This window comes from Trachypithecus francoisi, unplaced genomic scaffold (genome assembly GCF_009764315.1).
Source record: "Trachypithecus francoisi isolate TF-2019V2 unplaced genomic scaffold, Tfra_2.0 Lachesis_group20, whole genome shotgun sequence".
NCBI classification, from domain to species: domain Eukaryota; kingdom Metazoa; phylum Chordata; class Mammalia; order Primates; family Cercopithecidae; genus Trachypithecus; species Trachypithecus francoisi.
In genome coordinates this window covers 28,814,809-28,823,538 of record NW_022681466.1, presented here as the reverse complement: position 1 = coordinate 28,823,538, position 8,730 = coordinate 28,814,809, and the positions used below count along the sequence as shown (strand labels likewise).

The 8,730-nt window shown below is 43.0% G+C and overlaps 1 long non-coding RNA gene across 1 annotated transcript; it reads right to left on the bottom strand.

The window, feature by feature from the left end:
• Positions 1 to 221: 221 nt before the first annotated feature.
• LOC117066495 lies at positions 222 to 7,170 on the bottom strand. The gene is made up of 2 exons (XR_004430361.1): positions 7,111 to 7,170; positions 222 to 429 (listed from the first exon to the last, which is right to left on the bottom strand). It is a non-coding gene; the product is annotated as an uncharacterized LOC117066495 (long non-coding RNA).
• Between the last annotated feature and the right edge of the window lie 1,560 nt (positions 7,171 to 8,730).

Below are 8,730 nucleotides of genomic sequence, written 5' to 3'. Positions count from 1 at the left end.
TACATTGTCTTTGTAAAGGATTAATATGGGTACATAGTAGGTGTACATATTATGAGGCACATGAGATATTTTGATACAACCATACAATGTGTAATAATCCCATCAAGATAAATGGATATCTGTCACCTTAGGTATTTATAATTTCTTTGTGTTACAAATATTCCAATTATACTCTTTTAACTATTTTCTTTTCTTTCTTTCTTTTTTTTTTTTTTGAGACAGAGTCTTGCTCTGTTGCCCAGACTGGAGTACAGTGGTGCAGTCTCCACTCACTGCAACCTCTGCCTCCCAGGATCAAACGATTCTCATGCCTCAGCCTCCCTAGTAGCTGGTGCTACAAGTACACACCATCATGCTTCGCTAATTTTTTTCATTTTTGGTAGAAACAGGGTTTCACTAACTTGGCCAGGCTGGTCTCGAACTCCTGACCTCAAGTGATATACCTGACTTGGCTTACCAAAGTCTTTTAGCTGTTTTTAAATGTACAGTAAATTATTGTTGACTGCAATCACCCAGTTGTGCTATTAAATACTATATCTTATTCATTCTACATAACTATATTTTTATACCTATTAACCATTCCCATTCCCCCTCTCCACCACGACCTTTCTCAGCTTCTGATAACCATCATTCTACTCTCCATCTCCAAGAGTTCAATTGTTTTAATGTTTAGCTACCACAAATGAGTGAGAACATGAGAACAACTTTGTCTTTTTGTGCCTGGCTTATTTCAGTTAACAAAATGTCCTCCAGTTCTATTCATGTTGTTCCAAATTATAGGATCATATTCTTTTTATGGCTGAATAGTACTCTATTGTGTATATGTACCATATTTTCTTTGTATTTCTGTGGGGTCGGTGGTGATATCCCCTTTATCATTTTTTATTGCGTCTATTTGATTCCTCTCTCTTTTCTTCTTTATTAGTTTTGCTAGCAGTCTGTCAATTTTGTTGATCTTTTCAAAAAACCAACTCCTGGATTCATTGATTTTTTGGAGGGTTTTTTGTGTCTCTATCTCCTTCAGTTCTGCTCTGATCTTAGTCATTTCTTGCCTTCTGCTAGCTTTTGAATGTGTTTGCTCTTGCCGCTCTAGTTCTTTTAATTGTGATGTTAGAGTGTCAATTTTAGATCTTTCCTGCTTTCTCTTGTGGGCATTTAGTGCTATAAGTTTCCCTCTACACACTGCTTTAAATGTGTCCCAGAGATTCTGGTATGTTGTATCTTTGTTCTCATTGGTTTCAAAGACCATCTTTATTTCTGCCTTCATTTCGTTATGTAGCCAGTAGTCATTCAGGAGCAGGTTGTTCAGTTTCCATGTAGTTGAGCGGTTTTGATTGAGTTTCTTAGTCCTGAGTTCTAGTTTGATTGCACTGTGGTCTGAGAGACAGTTTGTTATAATTTCTGTTCTTGTACATTTGCTGAGGAGTGCTTTACTTCCAACTATGTGGTCAATTTTGGAATAAGTGCGATGTGGTGCTGAGAAGAATGTATATTCTGTTGATTTGGGGTGGAGAGTTCTATAGATGTCTATTAGGTCCGCTTGGTGCAGAGATGAGTTCAATTCCTGGATATCCTTGTTAACTTTCTGTCTCGTTGATCTGTCTAATGTTGACAGTGAAGTGTTGAAGTCTCCCATTATTATTGTATGGGAGTCTAAGTCTCTTTGTAAGTCTCTAAGGACTTGCTTTATGAATCTGGGTGCTCCTGTATTGGGTGCATATATATTTAGGAGAGTTAGCTCTTCCTGTTGAATTGATCCCTTTACCATTATGTAATGGCCTTCTTTGTCTCTTTTGATCTTTGATGGTTTAAAGTCTGTTTTATCAGAGACTAGGATTGCAACCCCTGCTTTTTTTTGTTCTCCATTTGCTTGGTCGATCTTCCTCCATCCCTTATTTTGAGCCTATGTATGTCTCTGCATGTGAGATGGGTCTTCTGAATACAGCAGACTGATGGGTCTTGACTCTTTATCCAGTTTGCCAGTCTGTGTCTTTTAATTGGACCATTTAGTCCATTAACATTTAAGGTTAATATTGTTATGTGTGAACTTGATCCTGCCATTATGATATTAACTGGTTATTTTGCTCGTTAGTTGATGCAGTTTCTTCCTAGCCTCGATGGTCTTTCCATTTTGGCATGTTTTTGCAATGGCTGGTACCGGTTGTTCCTTTCCATGTTTAGTGCTTCCTTCAGGGTCTTTTGTAGGGCCGGCCTGGTGGTGACAAAATCTCTAAGCATTTGCTTAACTGTAAAGGATTTTATTTCTCCTTCACTTATGAAACTTAGTTTGGCTGGATATGAAATTCTGGGTTGAAAATTCTTTTCTTTAAGAACGTTGAATATTGGGCCCCACTCTCTTCTGGCTTGTAGAGTTTCTGCCGAGAGATCTGCTGTTAGTCTGATGGGCTTCCCTTTGTGGGTAACCCGACCTTTCTCTCTGGCTGCCCTTAAGATTTTTTCCTTCATTTCAACTTTGGTGAATCTGGCAATTATGTGTCTTGGCGTTGCTCTTCTGGAGGAGTATCTTTGTGGCATTCTCTGTACTTCCTGAATTTGAATGTTGGCCTGCCCTACTAGGTTGGGGAAGTTCTCCTGGATGATATCCTGAAGAGTGTTTTCCAACTTGGTTCCATTTTCCCCCTCACTTTCAGGCACCCCAATCAGACGTAGATTTGGTCTTTTTACATAATCCCATACTTCTTGCAGGCTTTGTTCATTTCTTTTTCTTCTTTTTTCTTTTGGTTTCTCTTCTCGCTTCATTTCATTCATTTGATCCTCAATCGCTGATACTCTTTCTTCCAGTTGATCGAGTCGGTTACTGAAGCTTGTGTATTTGTCACGTATTTCTCGTGTCATGGTTTTCATCTCTGTCAGTTCGTTTATGGCCTTCTCTGCATTAATTATTCTGGTTTCAATTCTTCCACTCTTTTTTCAAGATTTTTAGTTTCTTTGCGCTGGGTACGTAATTCCTCCTTTAGCTCTGAGAAGTTTGATGGTCTGAAGCCTTCTTCTCTCATCTCATCAAAGTCATTCTCTGACCAGCTTTGATCCGTTGCTGGTGATGGGCTGTGCTCCTTTGCAGGGGGAGATGCGCTCTTATTTTTTGAATTTCCAGCTTTTCTGCCCTGCTTTTTCCCCATCTTTGTGGTTTTATCTGCCTCTGGTCTTTGATGATGGTGATGTACTGATGGGTTTTTGGTATAGGTGTCCTTCCTGTTTGATAGTTTTCCTTCTAACAGTCAGGACCCTGAGCTGTAGGTCTGTTGGAGATTGCTTGAGGTCCACTCCAGACCCTGTTTGCCTGGGTATCAGCAGCAGAGGTTGCAGAAGATAGAATATTGCTGAACAATGAGTGTACCTGTCTGATTCTTACTTTGGAAGCTTCCTCTCAGGGGTGTACTTCAGCCTGTGAGGTGTGGGGTGTCAGACTGCCCCTAGTGGGGGATGTCTCCCAGTTAGGCTACTCAGGGGTCAGGGACCCACTTGACCAGGCAGTCTGTCCCTTCTCAGGTCTTAACCTCCGTGTTGGGAGATCCACTGCTCTCTTCAAAGCTGTCAGACAGAGTTGTTTGCATCTGCAGAGGTTTCTGCTGCTTTTGTTGTTGTTGTTGTTAACTGTGCCCTGTCCCCAGAGGTGGAGTCTACAGAGACAGGCAGGTTTCCTTTAGCTGCTGTGAGCTCCACCCAGTTCGTGCTTCCCAGCAGCTTTGTTTACCTACTTAAGCCTCAGCAATGGCAGGCGCCCCTCCCCCAGCCTCGCTGCTGCCTTGCGGTTAGATTGCAGACTGCTGTGTTAGCAATGAGGGAGGCTCTGTGGGCGTGCGACCCTCCCGGCCAGGTATGGGATATATTCTCCTGGTGTGCCCGTTTGCTTAAAGCACAGTATTGGGGTGGGAGTTACCCGATTTTCCAGGTGTTGTGTGTCTCAGTTCCCCTGGGTAGGAAAAGGGATTCCCTTCCCCCTTGCGCTTCCCAGGTGAGGCGATGCCTCGCCCTGCTTCAGCTCTCGCTGGTTGGGCAGCAGCAGCTGACCAGCACCGATTGTCCGGTACTCCCTAGTGAGATGACCCCAGTACCTCAGTTGAAAATGCAGAAATCACCGGTCTTCTGTGTCACTCGCGCTGGGAGTTGGAGACTGGAGCTGTTCCTATTCTGCCATCTTGCTCCGCCCCCCACCATATTTTCTTTATCCATTCATTTACTGATGAACACTTAGATTGCCTCCATATCCTGGCTAATGTGAATAGTGTTGCAATAAACATGGAAGTGTAGCTATCTCTTTGATATACCGAGTTCCTTTCTTTTGGGTGTATACATAGCAGTGAGATTACTGGATCATATTACAGTTCTATTTTTAGTTTTTCAGGGTGCCTCTGTACTGTTCTTCATAGTGGCTGTACTCATTTACATTTTCACCAATAGTCTATGAGGGTTCCCTTTTCTTCATTGTCAGCATTTATGATTGCCTGTCTTTTGGCTAAAGGCATTTTAACTGGAGTGAGATATCTCATTGCAGTTCTGATTTGCATTTCTCTGTTGATCAGTGATGTTGATCACCTTTTCATATACCTGTTTGCCGCTTGTATATCTTCTTTTGAGAAATGTCTATTCACATCTTTTGCCTATTTTTTAATGAGATTATTAGAGTTTTTTCTATTGAGGTGTTTGAGCCCTTTACATATTCTGGTTATTAGACCCTTGTCACATGAATAGATTGCAAATATTTTCTGCCATTCTGTGGGAAGTCTCTACATTGTTGCATTTTTCTTTCTCTGTTCAGAGGCTTTGAAACTTGACATGATCCCATCTGTCCATTTTTCTTTTGGTTGCCTGTGCTAGTGGGATATTACTCAAGACATTGTTGCTCAGACCAATGTCCTGGAGAGTTTCCACAATGTTTTCTTGTAGCAGTTTCATAGTTTGAAGTCTTAAATTTAAATCTTCAATCCATTTTTATTTGGGTTGTGTACATGGAGAGAGATAGGGCTCTAGTTTTTCCTTCCACATTTGGATATTTGGTATTCCCAGCACCATTTATTGAAGAGACTGTCCTTTCTTGCAGTTGAATATCTATATATTTTTCTAGTTTTGTGAATTTTTGTTGTTGTTGTTGTTTTTGAGATGGAGTCTCATTCTGTCACCCAGGCTGGAGTGCAGTGGTGAAATCTTGGCTCACTGCAACCTCTGCCACCCGGGTTCAAGCAATTTTCCTGCCTCAGCCTCCTGGGATTACAGACGCCTGCCACCACACCTGGCCAAATTTTGTATTTTCAGTAGAGACGGGGGTTTCATCATCTTGGCCAGGCTGCTCTTGAACTGCTGACCTCATGATCCACCTGCCTCGGTCTCCCAAAGTGTTGGGATTACAGGCGTGAGTCACCGTGCCCGGCCAGTGAAGTATTTTGTTATTATCCCTTTGAATAAACTTTCTACCACACCTATCTCCACCTTCTCTTTAAAACCAATAACTCTTAGATTTTTCCTTTTGAGGCTATTTTCTAGATCTTGTAAACATGTTTCATTTTTTTTCTATTGTCTTCTCTGACTTTTTGTTTTCAAATAACCTGTCTTCAAGCTCACAAATTCTTTCTTCTGTCTCATCAATTCTGCTGTTGACTCAGATGCATTCTTCAATACATCAATTGAATTTTTCTGTTGCACAATTTCTGCTTGATTTAAAAAATATTTCCATCTCTTTGTTAACTTTATCTGATAGGATTCTGAATTCTTTTGTGTGTTATCTTGAATTTCATGAGCTTCCTCAAAACAGCTATTGTGAATTATCTGTCTAAAAGGTGGAATATCTCTATCACTCTGGGATTGGTCACTAGTGCCTTATTTAGTTCATTTCCTGAAGTCATGGTTTTCCTGAATGATCTTGATGCCTTCTGAAAGTCTGTTCATGTCTGAGCATTGAAGTGTAGGTATTTATTGTAGTCTTCGCAGTCTAGGCTTGTTTGTACCTGTCCTTGTTGAGAAGGCTTTCTGAGTGTTCACAGGGAATTGAATGTTGTGATCTAAGTTTTTGTTCACTGAAGACATATCTGCATGAGGGTCACCCCAAGCCCAGTAATGCTGTAACTCTTGCAGACTCATAGAGGTACCTCCTTAGTGGTCTTGGGTAAGATCCAGGAGAATTCCCTGGATTACCAGGTGGAGTCTCTTGTTCTCTTCCCTTACTTTCCCCTAAACAATTGAGCAGCCTGGAGCTAGGGGAGGGGTAACTTAAACCACTCTTTGACCATCACCAATGGGACTGTGCTGGGTCAGACCTGATGCCAGCACAGTCCTGGGTCTTGCCCAAGGCCCGTGACAACTACCTTCTAGCTATTGCTGATATTCACTCAGTGCCCAGGTGCTCTTTTGTTAGCTGGTGGCGAATCCAGCCAGGCTTGCGTTTTTTTCTTCAGAGTGGTGAGCTCCCCTGTGGCCCAGGGAAGGTCCTGAGATGTCTGGGAGCTAGGCGCTGGAGTCAGAAAACTTAGGAATCTACTAGGTGCTCTATTCTACTGCAGTTGAGCTGGCACCCAAGCCACAAGACAAAGTCCTTTCTCCTTTCCATTCTTTCCTTTCCTTTCATCAAACAGAAGGAATTTCCTCCCATGCCCACTACTACCCCATGGCCCCAAGAAATACTGCCTGGCTACCACGATGCTCACTCAAGGTCCAAGGGCTCTTCAGTCAGCTTATGGTGAATGTTGCTAGCCCTAGGTCTTTCTCTTAAGGCCAGTGGGCATCCCTCTGGCCCAGGGTGGGTCCAGAAATGTGGTTCAAATGCCAAAGTCTGGAATTGGGAATCTTAGACACCTGCTTGGTGCTCTATCCTGCTATGGCCAAGCTGGTACTCAAGCTGCAAGACAAGTCTCCTTTACTTGTTTTTTTTTTTTTTTTTTTTTTTTGAGACAGGCTTTGTCACTCAGGCTGGAGTGCAATGGTGTGATCTTGGCTCACTGCAACCTCCGCCTCCCAGGTTCAAACAATTCTCTTGCATCAGCCTCCTGAGTAGCTAGGATCACACACAGGTGTGTGCCACCACACCTCGCTAATTTTTGTATTTTTAAAAGAGATGAGGTTTTGTTATGTTGCCCAGACTGGTCTTGAACTCCTGACCTCAGGTGATCCACCCGCCTTGGCCTCCCAAAGTGCTGGGATTACAGGTGTGAGCCACTGCACCCGGCCTTCTTTATACTTCCCTCTTCTTTCCTTAAGCACAAGAAGTCTCTCAATGGCCACCACAGCAGATAATGTGCTGGCTCACACTTGTAGCCAGCACTGCACTGGGACTCACCAAAGCCTGTAGTGAGTACTGTCTGGCTGCTGTTGATGTTTACCCAAGGCTCAGAGGCTCTTGAGTCTGCAGGTGATGGATCCTGATAGACCTTCAAGGCAGGATCCTTCTTTAACTTTAAGGCAGCAGATTACCTTCTGGCCCAGTGTGTGTCTAGAAATGTTGTCCGAGAGCTAAAGCCTGAAACTGGGGCCTGAGGACTGTGCCTGGTGCCCTCTTCTACTGTGGCCGAGCTGATATTCAAGTTGCAAGACAAAGTCTTCTTTTCTCTCCCCTCTCCTCTCCTCAAGCAGAAGGAAGGAGTCTCTCCTAGAGCTGTGAGCTGTGCTGTCTAAGATTAGGGCACCGGTGATGAAAGTATTCCCCTGGCTGCCCAGGCTGATCTCTTAATATGATAGATTGCGTGCACTCCAAGTCCACTGGCTCTGAGCCCAGCACAGCACAAGACTTGGCCAGCAATTGCAGTCCTCATAGCCTATATGGCCTTTCAAATGTTTTTAGGCTGCCTGAGTCCTTTAACCTATGGTGGTGGGACTAGCTGGAACTCAGGTCTGTCCACTGGGATGGATGGCCCTGTGGCTAGGGCTGGTCTAAATGCTCCCTCCTTGGGTGTCGCTGAATTTTCCCTTATGTTGCTTTCTGCTGTGACAGGCAGTAATGAGCTACAATGCAAAATCCCACAATCACTGTGCTCTCTCTCCTCTGAGCACACAGATTTTCTCTGCACCACAGGGCCACTGCCAGGGAGTTGGGAGGGGTGGCATCAGCAATTCAAGACTGTCTTTTCTACCCTCCTCAGTGCCTCTTTCCTTGCTGTTATGTTAAAACTAGGCACTGTGATGGCACAGCTGATTTTTGGTTCCTATGAAGGTGATGTCTTACATGGATAGTTGTTCACTTCATTGTTCCGGTAGAGGGGGCAATTACTGGAAGCTTCTATTAGGCCATCTTGCTCCACTTGCTTTTATTGCAATGAAGTCTTTCATTTTCCTTCTACTGAAGATGATTTTTTACCTTATTTATTTATTTATTTATTTTGCTATCACATGCCCCATGTAAACGTGTTTGAGAACAGAAGGCAAAAGAGGATGCTTAGGAGTAGAAGACATATGGTGGATTTTCCAGCTTCACAGATTCCATTCTTTTACAGCCTAAAGTATGAGGCTTCCCCAAACTCAGTTTCTATTAACACAATGTAAGGAACAGATGTTTACCTAGAGTTAACCATATGGGCAAATTTGATTCATTTACACAAATCTACATTTTTTCCCATTCACAATAGGCATCTAAGACATGCCACTAAAGTTCCCACATGAAACTGCCTAATTCCAATGAAAATTTCAATGAATTCTCTTATTGAAAGAGTCCAAGGGCAGAGCTCCATTCTCCATGTTATTTAGGTGCACACACACAGAACTGGAAGGGAATTGCTAGAGATGGAA